The sequence below is a fragment of the Sinohyriopsis cumingii genome, chromosome 16 (genome assembly GCF_028554795.1).
Source record: "Sinohyriopsis cumingii isolate HCF-2022 chromosome 16, ASM2855479v2, whole genome shotgun sequence".
NCBI lineage: Eukaryota > Metazoa > Mollusca > Bivalvia > Unionida > Unionidae > Sinohyriopsis > Sinohyriopsis cumingii.
In genome coordinates, this window is record NC_142976.1 from 84,395,210 (window position 1) to 84,413,857 (window position 18,648).

Genomic DNA, 18,648 nt, shown 5'->3' on the forward strand with positions numbered 1-18,648 from the left:
TTCATCTGCAGCCAGATGATTTTTCAGATTAAAAGAAATGTTTGACATCTATTATTAGCATGATACTGTTAAGATTGTGTCACGTAGTTAGATTGAAATAAAACTCGATGATTTTTTTAAGAGAAAAAAGTCGTTATTTTATCCAGGTAATATACGAACAGTCTAACCATTGATAATAATCGCCTCCAATGGACAAAGTTCAAATATCCAGAATGGTCTGGGTTTCCTGCCTTCTCATATTTTATGTCTAGTATGCCTCTGCTAAAACGCCACCATTATTATGCAGCCAGATTTGATTTAATTCAAACGGTGGCAAGCTAAATGAGGTTGCACTAGTCTCGTGTTATGACTATATTTCATGTCAATACGTGGTTCCTTGGCAAAGTTCAAATTCATTGCTTTCTTTTATTTGATTAATGCAGTATTGTTCGCCCACTTGATGCATTCATCGTTTCAGGCGGCACCAGGTAGCCGAGTGGTCTAAAGCGTTCGCCAATACCGATCACTGCCATATCACCTCTGTCCGCGTGAGTTCGAGTCTCGGGCTCAGCCAATGTGGATATGTGAGAAAACTTGCCAGTAGCTTCACGTGGTTCGATGTTTCTTCACGGGGATTTTCCGGGTTCTTCCTCCACCTGGCCGCCTTAAATAGCCTATCTTGTGTTAAAAAGTGGTGTTAAGCCCACAACATCAAAAACGCCTGCAACATCACGTTTCATTTCAGAAGTACTTTTCCTCCATTGCTTATTTTTGGAATAGTTTATTTGTAGTTTGTAGTTTCCCTGGCAATGGAGTCGTCGGGTGCACACCTGATGCCAGAGGTGACTGCCTTAAGAGGTTGACATTATTTGCTGATATGTATGACAAAGGACGAAGTCAAATGTATGACGGTTTACTGTTCTCTGGGCGGACATTGTTGGTGCATAATTAGTTTTTGTTGATGGATTTCAGTGACATCACTTGCACGACTGCTTAACTAAAATGAAATTATTAGACGAGCTTCGTTCATTTTATTTTGAAGATAGCATTATACTTAAGATTATATTTATCACGTATGTATCAGATTGCGATAAAGACAGTAATAAATAATATCTCAAAATAGTTTAGTGAAATGGCTTTTACGGTTGGATGCCGTTGTGCTTTCGCCTCGCATGGTATCATTGGTCATGTCATTATGTCTTGTAACCGCGTGCATGGTGGTGGTGAGAAAAACCATGGTAGCTCAGTTGATCGAGTCTTTCTCAAGGACACACAGGCAGCCGACACGGGCTGACCTTGTAAGCTATAACACAGAGACCATTGATTCCAATTGGCTTGGTATGATATGGTCAGTAATGCGTGAAAAGTGCCCTTAATACCCAGCTTGCACCATGTGATGTGTAATCGTGATCCTAAATAAGACAGTTGCATGAAGAAGAAACCTGTTCATTTTGAGGTCGTTAACTTCACGTTCGAAACCATCATTACCAAATATAAATTTGTTGAATTCAAATAATAAACACTTTCTGCTGGACAGGTTTTCAAGAGGAATGTAGTATATGTGCTTTCAACAAAGAAGAAGCCTATCGACTTCGGGGTCAGTAACTTGAAGGTCTAGTTCAGTGTTACTTAAATATAATTCGTCCGATGTAATTTCCACACAATAACTTGTGTTTTATCAAACAAATTTCAATAAAATTCATTTCGTTTTTCTTTTAACCAGGGAGACGTGGTAGCTCAGTCGAGCGTCGGACTCGTAATCCAAATGTCGTGGGAACAGTTCCAGTCTGTTGCTTCAATGTGTCCTTTGGAAAGGCTTTTAGATCCAATTTCCACTGCAGGATACAGCCATTAATATTAAATGTGTCGATAAAAAATTTGTAAAAAGCCCAAACAAACCACAGTTCCTTCAACCTCAAAAATAAGTCTATTTCCGGGTATTTTTGTGGTCAGTAGCTTCAAAATAAAGGCACAGAACAAAAATATCAGAAAGATGGATTTTTTTCATTGCATTGCTATTTCTATAAAGTAATTTAAGTTCTAGTCGACTAAATTTAAAGAAATTTGGTGTGGCTGTCTCTCAACCATAGTAAGAATTCTAGTGATTGTGAAAACGGGAGCTCAGGGTCACCGTTACTCAAATCAGAAATTGCTATTGCATTTCGTTAAGGTCTTGTAAACAGATTTCAGTGCGGTTTATTGTGTTGCTTTCTCTAAGCTCCAACCCCCCGATAATATTTGTAAGGTAGATGTTAATTTTACTAAAATTCAGTTTTGCCATATGATTTCGTTTCCCCCGCAATTTAAGTTCAGGTAGATTTCAGTGAAATGCAGTATGAGCAGCAGGGAAGTTGTACAGACCCCCTGGCTCAGATAAATTTAACCCTCCCACCAAACATTTCTCCGTAGAAGCCTCAGAAAGCAAAAATAAACCCTCCTGCGCAAATTAATCCGCAAAATTTCAACCCAAAGTGCATTTTCAGGCATAAAAAAAAACAGCATTTTTTTGGGGGGTATTGTAAAATTTGTTTGTGATTGCAAATTCGGACTGCGGATATTAATTTTATTTCACAATAAAACAATATAGTTGAAAATAAGATGAGTCGAAAAGTTAGCACAGTTGGAGAGCCTCAATCTGCTAGATTAGCGCGAGATCAATTAGCGGCATTAAAGAAGCTAATTCCGACAAAACGATTATTTAAGAAAAATGTTCGTGGTTACGAAGATATGCAACATGGAATTTCAGAAACTTCGGCAAAATGGTTGAAGCCAGTGACCGGAACAATTGAGCAGGTTGTATATGGCGACGAAAAAGATCCAGATGCTAGAAAACGTGGAATCTTTCCTATGTTGAAAGGTATTGAGGATCAATCACGAACATTACCCGAGCGATTAGCAATAGCAGCAGCGGCGCAACAACTTGCAATTGCTGATGGAGGAAAACCTGGAGGTGGAAAACCGGGAGGAAGAAAAATCTCAATGATAAAAGGGAAGTTTAATATCGATAATTTAAGAGAAAATTTCACCGATGAGGGATGGGAAATAATATCGCAGCCCCTCTCGACATTGTATAATATAGATGAGATTGGCCAATTTGCGGAGGAATATTTTAGTAGTCGAACTGAATTTTTGACTGCAGTGGGGAAAAAAAGATATGCAACTCGCGATAATTGGTATGATATGGTATATAAAATTTACACACAAACAACATCAATAAGTAAGACAGCGGATCCGCGTTACAGAAGATTTTTAGAAACAGCAAGAGATACACAAAGATTTAATAAGCAAGAGGCGGAAGAAAGAAAACAACTGGAGAAAGAAAGAAAACAACAGGAAAAAGAAGAAAGAAAACAGCAAGAGAAAGAAAGAAAACAACAAGAAAGAAAAGAAAAAACTAAAACACGAGGAAGAAAAGAAACATCACAGGAAGATATTCAACCACAGGAGCCAATATTTCAACCAGAGGAATTAGGAGCTAGACCAAAAGAAAAAACTCCACCTCAGAAAAAGGAAAGAAAACCAAAAAAGAAAAAAGATCAGAGTGATGAACCGATAATTGTACCCGAATATAAATCATCACCGGCTAGTATTGTGTTTAAAATTGATCCTAGTGTAACAGCGGATAATTATTTGAATACAAGCAGGTTGTATTTACTTGGTAATTATGATTCAGTAGTTCAAATGGCTGCGGATGATTCTACGGAAAATAAAAGATTCTTTTTGCGAAAAGAAATTGATGTTGATAAAGTTAACACACTTGATTGGTATGCGATGATGTATTTTGGTAGTTTAGGAAAACCAGTAAGATATTCTGATGAAGATTTTGGGAAATTTTCATTGGATGTTGGTAATTACAGAATAAAGTTATTAGATGGAAAAGCAAGAGCATCAACTTTAATAACACCTAAAAAAGATAGTCCTGAAAAGTTTAGTCCTAAAAAATTTTATAATCCCACAGAGGAACTTATTTCTAAATTAACATACCCCCCGCGTGTAAAATCACTTGAAGAAGTTTCTATTTTACAACCATATGCTCCTCTTGAAAAGGCTGCTATAAGCCCATATCTTACTATAAAGGATAAATATCCTAAACAAGATAGTCCTATAGGGGATTTGCCACCGAAGTCATCGTCGTCAGGGTTATCGTCGTCAGGGACATCTTCATCGCCGTCAGACGAAATATTTTACTTAACGCCATTGGAATCTCCAGAAACAAAAAAAACAGGAAGCGGATATTCAGTTTGTCCCGATAGTGTTGTCAACGATGTATCTCGCCTTGAAGTATTAATCGGAGGAAAGCGAGCTGGAAATAATTCTCGTGAGATAGTCAACGAAGCATCAGATATTTGTCAGCGATTATTCCGTGGTGGTATCATCGATTCTCACATTTACAAGGAGTTTGTCGATGAACTCATCGATTAAATCAATACAATTGAAATAACATGATTGTTCATAAACATCAACGCAGACCTAATCAGGTCCGCATAGTAAACTCTCGATTGCCAGTATACAAATATATTCACGGTAATGGATTTGGCGATATCGTTGGAAGTCTTGTCACGCGAGTAATACCTAAAATTGGACCCGTGATTAAGCAATTTGGGTTGAAAGCGATAGGAAAGATCGGCGAGACTGCCATTTCTGGTATCGGTAATTTGGCCAGTAAAGGCTTCAACGCTATCAAAGATAAAATATTAAGTTTAGTACGTAAAAAGCAACCCGTCAAATTACCCATTACCAGCGAAATGCCACCCGAAGTCAGTAAGGCCATAAATGATGCGGCAAATAAAAAAATAAATGATCTAGCACAGGAAGCTGCTATAACAAATCTAGCACAGGAAGTTGCTAAGACAAATCTAGCGCAGGATGTTGCTAGGACAAATCTAGCAAATACAAGTTTTGTTTCAGGCGATGGTCTTCGTTTTAGACGATATTATTAATAATAAATGTTCTCACAAGTGTCAAATGAAGTATTTGACATGGATGAACCAGTAGGTAGGGATACATCAGTGCGAGATTTCCAGTATTTCTCGTACGACACAGTTACACCAAATACTGATAATCGCCTGGAAATTCAAGTTCACGATACAACAAGATATTTTCTTCCATCTGAGGCATATATCGAAGTTACCGGTGAAATTACTAGAGATGACGGCGTTACTCTCTATGGAGCAGATTTTAGAGTCGGATTTGTTAATAACGGTATTATGGCATTATTCAAGAGCGCCACTTACATGATTGATGGAAAAGAAATTGAGTCAATTACCAATGATGTTGACTTAGCAACAACGATAATAGGTCTAGCGAGATACTCGGATGATTTTACCAGATCAGCTGGTCCGGGTATGATGTTTGCCAAAGATAATTCTGATCGTCCCGATAGTAGACCGCTTGATATTAGACAACCTGGAGATCGCGCCGTTCCCCCAGTCCTTATTAATAATGTCCAAGATCTTCCTGTTGGCACTAATTCTGATTATAATCTTGGATTTGCCACGAGAAAATCCATGTTGTGGGATCTACGTAGAAAATTCTCTTGTGCTATTCCGTTATCTCATATATTTGGATTTTGCAGGCATTTTAGAAAAGTTATTTACGGAGCAAAGCATACCGTAACATTTATTAGAAAAGCAGATAGTAATGATGCTATTTGGCGAGAAGGTGATATCAATTACCAAACGAACGTGGTAGGTGCAAATGATCACACGAATCATGGAGGTAGGGTAAAATTACTAAAATTTACCTTGTGGATGCCAGCGATAACTCCATCATTAATCGTGGAAGAAAAATTATTATCATTTATGAATCAAGGTGGTAAATCTATCATGTCATGGCTAACAACAACAACAGATTCCACAACTACTGATATTGATGGTGATTTTACTTGGCGCATTGCATCGCAGCAAGGTACCTCTGCGCCACGTCATATCTTTGTCGCTTTTTTGCATACACGAAGATATCATCAATTATATAGCCACATGATATTCGATAATATCAGCGCAACAAACGTGTCACTGAGAGTAAATGGCCAACAGGAGCCATCCGAGGAAATATCCATCAATTTTGAAAATTATTCGACAGCTCGCGCATATCATCGATTGTTAAGTTTCATGGGTCGCGATCAAAATATCGATACTGGATTGCAAATATCACAACTAGATTTTAATAAACTTTATCCTATTTATTACTTTTCCTTGGAACATCTCGATTTGATAAAGCAATCCGTCGTCGATATTCATTTCAAAGCTAGAATTCGAACAGGAAATAATTTATATAAGGTATTCGCAGTAATTCTCAGTGATAGAACAATGTTCCTGGAAGGCATCAGCGGTAGAATGAGAGTTATCGACGCTCCCGTAGAGAATATGTAATAAATTCTAAATTTAGATTAAGTGATTATTAATATGCCATACGATCACGTCAGCGTAACTCTGACCCCCGGTCAGGTGAAAAAACTTCATGCAGCAACAACAGCGCGACGAGGTTTAAGTTTAACCTTAAAAAGTAATCAACTTCACGGTGGACCTAACAAACTATCGTTAACTAAAAATCAACACGGACATTTCACCAGAGCCAGATCAGCAAATACTGGTATTCGTCTGAATCTCTCAATAGGAGCAATCAGAGATATGATCAAAGTAGGTGGTATTTTTCCATTGGCTGCGCTTATACCCGCGTTAATAGCAGGCGCAAAGGCAGTAGGATTAGGTGCACTTGGTGGGATAGGTTCCGCAATAGCAGGAAAAGTTGTTGGAAGAGGATATCGCAAAAAAAAGGGAGGATTTCTCTTCCCCTCTCTTCTCGCAAAATTGTTGCAGCCGCAACAAGGATCCGGCCTTTACCTAAGACGACCCCCGTACGGATCCGGTCTAAGTCGAGCCTACCAGCCTCAAATTTAGATTTAATAAGTGAAGCAAAAAAAAAGAAAATAAAATTTTTCAGAGGCGTATTTATGCGAGATCAACTACCAGATAAACCAAATCTCACCGAGACAGGAATAATAAATCTTGATAAAAATTCCGGCCCTGGCACTCACTGGGTTGCGTATGCGATTAATCCTCGCGAAGTTATTTATTTCGACTCATACGGATTAGCACCGCCAAATGAATTTATCAAATACGTGTCAAAACTAAAACTTCCGGTTTGGTATTCAACGCTTCCAACACAAACATTAGCAGATCCACCAATATGCGGCCCGGAGTCAATTAACGTCCTTGATGCAATTTCAAAATCATCTCGTCCTTTTCGCAAAATTTTATTTGAATATACCGTAGATAAATATCATGGTTGACATTTACGGTAGATCTCTCTTCAGAAAAGAAAAAAAAGACGTAGTCGACATCGATACATCAAAGTTTGCAACCAAGAGCGATATTAACAATCTTTTATCGCTGTCAGAGGTGGATCCTGGCGAAGTTGCTGTATTTCAAAATGCAGAAGGGCGATTACAAACTAGCAACGTCAAAATAACTGATATAATCAAGCGAGACGAATACCGCGATCACATTAGTCAGTTTACTCGCCAATCGGAGATGGTATTAAAATCTATTGCTGATATCGCCGATATTATAGCAAAGTTACCCCTGAAGGCCGATAAAGCATTACACGACGATCTTCAGGATAGAATGACAAAAAGACTTAATAGGCTAAATAACGACCTTAAAAAACTTGACGATGTTTTAGATAAATTTAGCAAAAAATTTGACGAGAATATAAAAACATCCAGTGATACTTCCTCCGCATCAGATAAAAAAGCCGATCAAGCATCACATGACGATCTTAGCGAGAAAATAAAAAAAATCAACGAGGAAATTACTAATATTCTTGCCGAAATTAACGAAGTAAATATCTCGATGAGTCAGAAAATCGATAAAACATCAATCGACGATCTCAACAAAAAAATAAAAAAAATCAACGAGGAAATTACTAATATTCTTGCCGAAATTAACGAAGTAAATATCTCGATGGGTCAGAAACCATCGATCGACGATCTCAACAAAAAAATCAACGAGGAAATTATTAAACTCGGCAATGTTGTTGTTCCTGAATTTACCAGGGGGATTAACGCGATGCAAGTACAAATAAAATCCATCAACGATGAAATTAACGTGGTACGTGAATTAGCGCGTCAAAAAGTCGATACATCAACGTACGACGAAAAAATTCGAGATTTAAACACAAAACTTCTCGCTACAATAGCAAAGATTGACCAATCCGTCGATAAAACTGGTCACGCCACTGACGTAAAGCAATTAGGTAGAGAAATTATCGAAACAACCACAAAAATTAACAATATCAACACAAAAATATCGTCAATGAACCTTGGAAGATTATCGCGAATTTCGATACCAGAGGAAGTAGAAACAAAAAATCTTACCTGCAGTGTGCCACTTGTGGTAGAGGTACGAAAAGAGGCATGGTGGACACCCGTGAATAACACATTTAAATTTAAACCGCCAATTAGTGGATATTATCGAATATTTATTCAATCTCCGATAGGTTTTAAAATAAAAGCCGCAGGTGGTAAAATTTTTGGTGAAAATTTTAATTATATTATGTACACAGGTTATGATAATATATTTGTGTTAGAACCACCAGATAGAACCAATATGGGACCGTTTGGTTATAGTATAGTTTTCGAATTTTTGTCGGGATTGGAAATAGTTGGTGTTCCAGATGAAATTGATGAGACGGTAACTATCAAAGTAGGAAATTACCAGGAATTAATCAAATAAATAACTAATAAATGACAGCATCGGATTACCGTTACAATCAGGCGCGATCATGGCAGGATTCGTTGCGAAAACAACTTGACGATTATCAGATAAAAATAAATAAATACCAGCGCAAATTAGTTATCATTGATGTTGCAGTGTACGCGGTATCTGCTGTGGTCGCTGGTGCAGGAATAATTCTATCCGCGGTAACAATGATAGCGCCAATCGTAGCAACAATAATAATCTCGTCAACAACAGCAATCGCGGGTGTTCTTAATATCATCGCGAAAAAAATATCATCGTGCACAAGTGAAAAGTTATCTTCGTACAAAAGTAAACTAACTAAAGTTAGTGACGCGTACTCGAAGTTATCATTGTTACTTTCTGAAAGTCTCAACGATGGTATTATATCCGATCTAGAATTTTCTTCAATGATTAGTATTTACTCGGAGATTGAACAAATGAATATTAATAATGTCCGAGTTAGCCCAGATCGTGACAAACACGACACCGCCAACAACAACGTTAATATCGCTAAGTTCAACGAAACCAGAGTTTAGCATTAATTTCTCAACACCAATTAACGTTAGCGAAATTGCATTAACACAGTTGCGTGTCTACAACAGCTGGCCAAATGTTAGATCAAAATCATTCGGTAATTTGATGTCAAATAATTCACTAGTTTTTGCAAATAAGAATAAACCCGATGGAACACCGGATTGGATCGTTGTTGGTATACCAACGGGCAGTTATGAAATTGATCAGCTGAATAATGAGTTTACCACTAGAATATCAAATTTAACCGGCGATGCTAATCCGGGAATAAAGATATCTTCACATGATCCAACATTGTCATCGATCATCGAAGTAAAATCGCCGTATATTGTTGATATTTACCAATCGTCGATTAGAACCGTATTAGGTTGGCCCGAGGTTGCACCTCTAGCAGAACCAAAGAAATCGGATGTTATTATTCCAGGTTGGTATGATGAAACCCTTCCAGAAATACCGGAACCAAAAAAGGAAGATTTTACAACCAACGAAGGATGGTATGGAGATATCAAACACAAACCCTTGATCCACAGCGCCATCAATCTCATGAATAACCACAAATTTAACCTAGTAATGTTCGCTTTCACTTTTATTAACGAAAGAATTCTCTCATGGCTGCCTCTTCCTAAAATCCCCCCAGATGTGAAAATCTTCGACGCTACCCACATTAACAGGATAATAGCCCCCATAGACGGTATCTTGGTAAGAAGAACTCTAGACGAGTTTATTCAAGAACACGAATTACAATTAAATTTATTGCGAGGATCATTTCATGAATGCATCCTAAATAAATCTAGTTCATGTAGCGAAATTATAAAGCACGTGAAGATTTTAAATCAACTCGCGAATGATATTGAATATTATCATGATATGTTTATTCAGGCGATAGTCGACGATATATCAATTGCCGACTATGTTCTTCCTATTAGCAAATTCGAGTTGATCAAGAACTCGGGTGAGAAACAAAAATTCATGAGAGTATTTGAATTAACCGAGGAAACACTGCCAAATTTCAAATTTCCCAATTCTGATTTTGATGCGATGAGAAAATCCGTCACTGATACCATTGATGATTTATTTCCGAAATTACATACCTCATGGACCAAAAAAATATATTCAGAATTGATTCTTAAACACAACAATGATCCTTCCAAACTTGGACGACATATCTCGCCGGGTATCGTTAATATAACGGATGTTATCGCGATTTATCTTCACGCGGATGTTGTCGAGGGTAGCTATAATGTTGATTCGTCAGTGTCGAATCAAGCGAATCAGGGATTTGTATTGTATTCATTTTCACCTAGCGCATCTCCTGGTTATTTGATAATCAAGGAACCAATGAATCCGTTTTACCTGCGATGTCATAATCGATTTTTATCAAGAATAAATTTCAAATTAACGGATCAGAAAGGAAATTTACTTGATATACGAGGAGAAACTGTGAGTATCAATCTTTTGGTGAAATCGTGAGAATCTCTGATTCTTGATTTTTAAATCGCAAGTGAGATTTTCCAAATCTGTCTCCGTGGGAAAAATGGGCGAAAAAAATAAATAAAATCCAGGGAAATTTTCAAAATTAATCTTTTTTTTTTGTTTTGCGGAGATATTCAATTATTCTTCGTCACTCTCCGAATCAAATATTATTGGTACATAGGAGAATTTGATCCACGAATCAGCATCATAAGAAAATGTTGCGTTATATTTTCCTTCTGCCACAAATTGTACTGATCGTGGTTCAATAAAGAAATGTTTTGCTGCTGCACTCATCGATGTAAACGCGATTTCCTCACCTGTTGCCTGATTCACTGATTTAACAGTCTTCGAATAATTAGGAAATCCACGGTTATTACCAAATCTTGAATTTTCACTCTGGGTTACCGCGCGCAGATTGGAAAGTTTATTGTTAAGTTTATTACCGTCAATGTGGTCGATAACAAGTCCGATCTCTATTGGTCCTTTGTAGCATTCGAACACAAATCTATGATTCGAATAACATTCTGTTCTTTCATTTCTTTTATGGACTGTAAATTTGAGATATCCCGAATTACAAATACTACCAACACGTTTCTTTGTTTTGATGTTTCTGACATTACCATCCTCAGATGCTTCGTAACCTTCGATGATGGGATGCGATTTATACTCGCATGTGATTTTCATTGTGGGAATCGCTGATTTCATTTCCATATATGATATTCTCTTTGTTTAAATCGAAATTTGCTTTGAAACGATTAATATAATCTTCCTCACATTTTATCACTGACGAGGATCTTTTTTCATAATATCTCCGTAACTCACGATATTTTTTCCCTCCACAGGAGAAACATAATCTTGTCTTTCCTCGAATGCCAACTTGACAAACTAAACATCGCTGTGGTCCTTTGTTACCTCGTCGAATTTCGTATATATGAGCGCCACAATATTCACCTCTGCAGGATTTGTTACATGATTTTGTTGATCCGACTATTATCCACGCGCATTGCTTCATTATAATTTAAACATTTGTCTAAAATATAATAATGGATTTATTTGATCTTGATGAGGCAGAATATATCATTCCTGAAGTTGATAGTGCGAAGAAGGAATTTTTTGATGATGGAGCGATTCATGTTTGGTCGACATGGAAAACTAACTTTGTTGATGCTACGATGAATTTGGAGCGAGCGAAGAAGATAATCGAACATATAAAAAACTCACATAAAGAAGAACGATTTATCTTTGGAATAAAATTTATTGCACAAATGCCCGATGACATTTGGATTATTCGTGATAAACGAGATCCAGTACGTGGCGGTAAGAAAAATGTTGTTCTTGATAAAAATTCGAAACCAGGATTGTTATTAGGGATTGATGGTCCTTATTATGCTAGGGCGTATCCTTCTAGTGCTGTTGTTTATGGAATTTATCGGCTGAATAATAATCCTGATGTGAAAAACCTACCTACGATGAGGGAATCTCCGATAATAAACTGCGTAGCTGAGCGAGTTATCGAACATATGAGGAATGCCCGTCGCGGATCTGGTCTGACTCAATTGAGATTGGATAAAATTAATTCATGGGCAAAGACAGTTGCTGATGGCGCATCAATCGATGATGTTGCTGCGTTAAGTAAGAAACTTAAATTTCCTATTACGGTTAAAACACTATCGGGTGAAATATTATATTCATCGCCGTATAATTCTCGAGGAACACCAATCGAAATTGTTGATCATAATTCACATGCGTGGAGTCAGTCGGTAATGATATTCCCGCGAGATCGTGTTGTTAAGTTTTATCCCGTTGATGGCACAAAAGACAATTCTGATGCAATGTTTAGGTTTATCAAACTATTAGCCAAGTCCGATCCAATATCGATTTGGTTATTTTCTAGCGAAGAAAGATACGATCAATTTATCTTACCACGCGGAGATATTTACCGAGATGAAATATTACATGAATCGATGAAAAATATCGCGGAGAAGTATTCGTCAAATCCAGATCAGTTACTGACAAATTGCTTTACTGTTCCGTCTGTTGCTGCTCACGCTGCTAGAGAAAGAAATTCGTGGAAACCTACAAGAAATGAATTTCTTAATGATATTCAACTTAGCTGTATCGAATACGGCCATGGAGGATTATGGAATACCAAGTATTATTTCGAAGATATGATTTCCGTTGATATGAGCGCATGCTATCCTGGAAGTTTCCTTGGGTATGGCGATTGTGCAAATTACTTTGTTAAATTTGGCCATCCTACCAACGAGATGACAAGAGTGGCAATTAACGGACCGTTACCTGATTTTGTAATGACAGGATTCGCTCATGTTACTTCATTCGAACTTGCTGAAAATTTGCATAAAATTTGTTATATTTGGTTTGGTCGGCATTTATCTCAACGCAGATGGGTTCCTACGGTATTGTTGAGATTTATGTTGGATTCGTCGATGTTAATATCATTGACGGTAAGTGAAGCAATTATATCGTATAGAAAGCAGACCGAGGTGTGGTTGCCGACAGATTGTGAGAACGCGAAAGATATTGGAAGAAAAATAATTGGTAAATTTACTCAAGGAGGATCAGTTGATCATAAACATCGCCACGCTAGGTTATTTATCAATGATGCCGAGATGGATTTTATTATTGCTGATACAGTGTCTCGTGGAATATTTTGCAACAGAGAAAATATTATTATTGATGGAGAAAAATTGGGTACAGTGATCACTTATCTCGATGGAGAATCCGCGCAGTATACTCATTTAAGATCATCGATGCTCGCTTATGTGAGTATCAATTTGCTGTCAATGATAAATAAATTTTCTGATATCGCGGTAAGGGTTGCAACGGATTCATTTTATATCAATAAGAAATTTCAATGTAGATTGGAAAATTTAATCACCGATGGTTCCTGGGGAACTTGGAGAATAAAAAACGAGGATATTCTAGATTATTGTGAGGACGCGGATGTAGAAGATTGCGATAAATTTCATAAAGATAAATGCGATGAAGTATCAACAGCAGTATCAGTGTTTGATCCAATTTCACGAAACAAATTCGTTTACCTAAATGGTCCTGGCGGCAGTGGTAAAACAACACGAGCGATAAACTTATTTTCAAAATCTGATATGATCGTGTTGACTCCAACTCATAGATTAGCGCGAGAAATAAAACAACGTGGCGTTAATTCTTGTACGTATCATAGTTATTTCAAGTATAGCGGTGGATTGTGGGATTCAGCTCGAATGGGAAACAAATATATCAACAAGATTATAATATTTGATGAAATTTGCACGGTAAATTTAGTTGTGTTAAAATCATTTCTAAGTTGGTTAGAAGAAAAAAATACTGCAGTAATAATGTGCGGCGATCATGGTCAACCTGATCCTATTGATGGTGAATCTCCTCACAGGTGGCTTAGAAATTTTGTAGATTATTATGAAGAAATTGACGCTGATTATAGATCTAATGATATTTTACTGACCGAGTTTAAAAAAATGATTCGATTGCAACCTAATAAATTTCAATGTGATGTGATGAGAAAAATAATCGACGAAACTTCGATGGATAATTTTCTAACTTTGTGGCGTCCAGATCATCTGATTGTTGCTAGCAGAAAAATTGTTCGCGATGTTATTCAGGAAATATTATTCAAACTTCATTGTGATAAATTTCCAACGTTGCCGGTACCATTATGCTATAGGCCCGCTGATACTAGAAAACAAAATATTAATGTTACTTTGCCGTGCGGAGAAGAAAAAATATTAGTTTTGAACGATATTATTTTCGTTGATATTAATCTTGTCAATGATGCAATAAACGCAGAAAGATCGCCATGGAAACTCGGATACGCAGCAACGATACATTCATCACAGGGATTAACAGTAGATGGCCAGGTCTGGATCGTCGATGATAGAATTTCCTGGTCAAATTTAGTTTATCTAGCCGTGTCTCGAGTAAGAAAATTATCTCAGTTAGGTAGAATTAAATTTCACATTAACGACGATGGTGGTAATTGAGTATCCTTTGGTATTATTTGTAATTCTTCTTTGGTAAATCCGCGTTGTGGTGCTAGTGAATCTAGAAAATAAATCGCTGGCCTTCCTGATGATCTTGTTACAGCTGATATTTTATGTGTCGTAACACTCCAGTTTGGATCAGTTGCTCTTTTTCTGCCACCCTCGGCTTCTCCCTCCTTATATAAATATCTGACCGTGACGCTACCTAACACAGGTGGAATAGTAGAATCTCGCTTTAGTGGTATTTTTGTCTTTGTAATTGCAATTGCGGGTTTCATTGATATTGTTCGTGTTACTTCGTTATTTAGTGCGTTAATCACGTGAGGTAATCTTGTTACCCAATCGTGAGATCGTTTATCTTGGATAAATTCTCTCGCGTACTGATATCCGAATAATCGTTCTGCAAGAGTTTTATTGAATCTCTCAACGATAGCTTGATTGTGATGAACACCTACAATACCGCGACGGATTTTAACATTATTCTTTTTCATCAGTGAAGTAACCGCGCCAAGAAATTCTCGACCTGGATCAACCTGGAGAAGCTTCGGCCATGTTAATGGAGATCGTGAATAAATTTCGCTAAACGCCTTAGCAATATCTGTTGCTGTTTTATTCGATAACGGTTCCGCTTCCTTGTATCTGCTAGCAATATCAACAACCGTCAACACGTATTTATATGTGACTCCGTCGACGGTATCGTAAGGAAGAAACATAAGATCAGCCTGATGGACTTCATTAGGGACGCTGACAGAGAAACTCGCATATGATATTTTCTTAGGCGGAGGAAGATAAATTTGCCAGACTGCTTGCCTCGATAGCCACGATTCAGCGACAGATTGCTTTACTTTTGCTGCCTTAGCAAGTTTGGCTATTGCTGATTTTCCTCGCCAAAATCCTCGCGGAGAATAATATATTTGCTCCATTATAAATTACCAGCACCTAGTACTAATTTACCTTTCATTGCTCCTTTTATCAACCAAGTTGCCAATTTCTCTTTGAAATTTTTATCAGGAATAGCATCTATTGCGTGAATTAATTTAATATCAGCGAGATGTCTTTGTTGTAAATCTCCATTGCGATATGCAAGATCGTGATAGTAGCATGCGTTATCGATAGCGTTTACTGGATCCTCGCCAGGATTTGGTTGATTATTATCGTTAAGTCTTATATCTAGCCTTGTACCAGGTCCGCAGTAATTATATCCTGGTAAATGTTTCTCTCCGGGATATTTCGCCCAGGGAGCTCCAGGCAGATTTGTTAAGGAGGTTGCGATGTCTCCTCCGGTTCTACTTTTTTTTTTACAAATCTAAACTTAATTGTCTTACAAACTTCACATTCTCCCTTAATTGCATTCCTGTTGTTGCGTGTAACGACTTCGATTGGATTTATCGTAACAGTTCGAGTGCGACACTTAACACAATATGAATCCATAATATTCTAATAACATGAATGTAATTGATTTTTCAGCCACGAAAAAACGCGAGCAAGTAAAGCACACCGAGGCATTACCAAATTCGATTAGAATGATAATTATTGGACCATCTGGTTCTGGAAAAACGCAATTGTTGCTAAATTTGATAATGAGATGGTTAAAATGGGATAAATTATACTTGGTTGCGCCATCCGTTGATGATCAGCGATGTTATAAAGTACTAAAGGAATTTAGCGATAAAACTGAGGATGGCACAATAGAATTTATAACGGATATTAATGAAACTCCATCAGTGGAAAGTTTAGACGGTGATGCTAATAATCTTGTTGTTTTTGATGATGTGATGCTGGATAAGCAAACTAACCCAGCTAGGATATTCTCGCGTGGCCGACACAAGAACACCGATGTGATTTACGTGACGCAACGATATACGCAAATTCCGAAGGTAATTAGAGATAATTGTAATATTTTATCAGTTTTCAATGGCGTTGATACTCACACGCTGAGGAATATTCATCAAACTTGGTGCAACGGCGACATGGATATAAATAAGTTTAAAAATTTCTTCAGTCACGCTCAAGCAACACCACATGGTTTTGTCACGATTAATCTTCATGATCCGCGTAGTAGGTATCGAGTTGGTCTTGATCAAATTTACTCATAAAATTGCAGTCCGAATTTGCAATCACAAACAAATTTTACAATACCCCCCCAAAAAAATGCTGTTTTTTTTTATGCCTGAAAATGCACTTTGGGTTGAAATTTTGCGGATTAATTTGCGCAGGAGGGTTTATTTTTGCTTTCTGAGGCTTCTACGGAGAAATGTTTGGTGGGAGGGTTAAATTTATCTGAGCCAGGGGGTCTGTACAACTTCCCTGCTGCTCAGTATGACTGCATCAATTGAACCGGAAAAAAAATTTAAGATTCGTTTTGGTGAGTATCGTGAAGGTCATGTTCACTGCTTTTAAAAACGAATTACGGTTTAAAAATTTAATTTTGTACACCAACAGGCTTCAGCAAAAATACGGTAGAGTGATTCCTTGTAGCTTATGGAGAAGCCTAGTAGCTTGCGGTAAGTTGGATGAAGGTCAAGGTCAAAATCTCAACAGTGCCTTTTAGACCAGGAGACTTATTATACATAACCTACTTAGCCTACCCCGACCCACGCAAAAAACTGTTTCTGGTCGGCTCATCTCATCTCCGACTCTAAAACAACCCCCCCCCTCTCCCCCCCCCCCCCCCCCGTTGCTACGAAATTCCTGAAAAAATTAATTTGCATCTAACAGTTGCTTTTGTCGAATACTTTAAAGCGCTTGGTACATTATATATGCTAATTATACCTACCCTAATTTGCGGTACTATTGTTTGTATTTACAGTCGTTAGAAATGCATGTAATAGAAGTTGCCTGCAACTGGTAGTGCGTTGTTCAAGTCGATCGCTTTGATTCTATACAAGTCCTCATTCCCATTGCTAAGCGCATGCAACGTTTAACTTTGTGTGTGAAGGTTAACGACTGTCCTTGCTTTGATAATAGGATTCTGCAGGTTTTCTGGTTTCTGCTACTTCAGTGTCCACCTCGCACGTCCGACAGTGTGTTCGAGAAACCATACATATATAACGGCATACTTGTTTTGTTCTGGGTTGGTGGATAGAAAGGGGTTGATACGGCCTAGGGATACGTCGAGACCGTTAATCATTTATGGGATCGTTTCATTCAAATGTAAATAACCATATCAGCTCAGAGGCCTCCTTTCTGAACTCCCTTGCGAGTTTGACCATACAAACTTTAATATTGGAGTGTAAGAATATTGTAATCATGACAAGATGTGCCCTTGATAGTCCCTAGCACGTACTTTGTACTTGGTGTTTGATCTGGGGTGGGGTGGGGGTCACATTCGTATTTAAATTTAAAACTTGGTACTTTTGTCCACACTTTGGTCATTGCACCGTGTATTAGGACAATGTTCATTTATTTAATCAACTGCCACTAGAAAAATACAAGTTGGTGTTTGGTTTTCGAAACTTCAAAAAATAACAAGTAAATACATTTACATTCACTTTGAACTATCTCATTAAACAAGTTTATGTAAAGTTAAGATTACTCGTCCCTAACATCGTAACCCCACCGATCTGAATACATTTACTATCGCGTGAATACACTTGTGTAATTGCTTTCCTGTACGTTTATATGCGACGTTTAAAAATAACTTTCAAGTATTTTGGACAAGGTCATTTTGGTAGAGTTTTTATAGCATAGCATGAAACTAAGAAACATTAAGTTGTTTATCCTAGTGGCAGCATATTAAATATTTGTATCTCATAGCGATTACCATAATGCAATTTGGATATTCCTGTCGGGATTAATTACAGGGTGCTCTTTCTGTTCTGCTTATTTGAAATCATGTGGCCCAAATACATGATGTAATTACTAAAAAGGATACATAGACCTTAACTCGTTTGAGCACTGTACTTGGC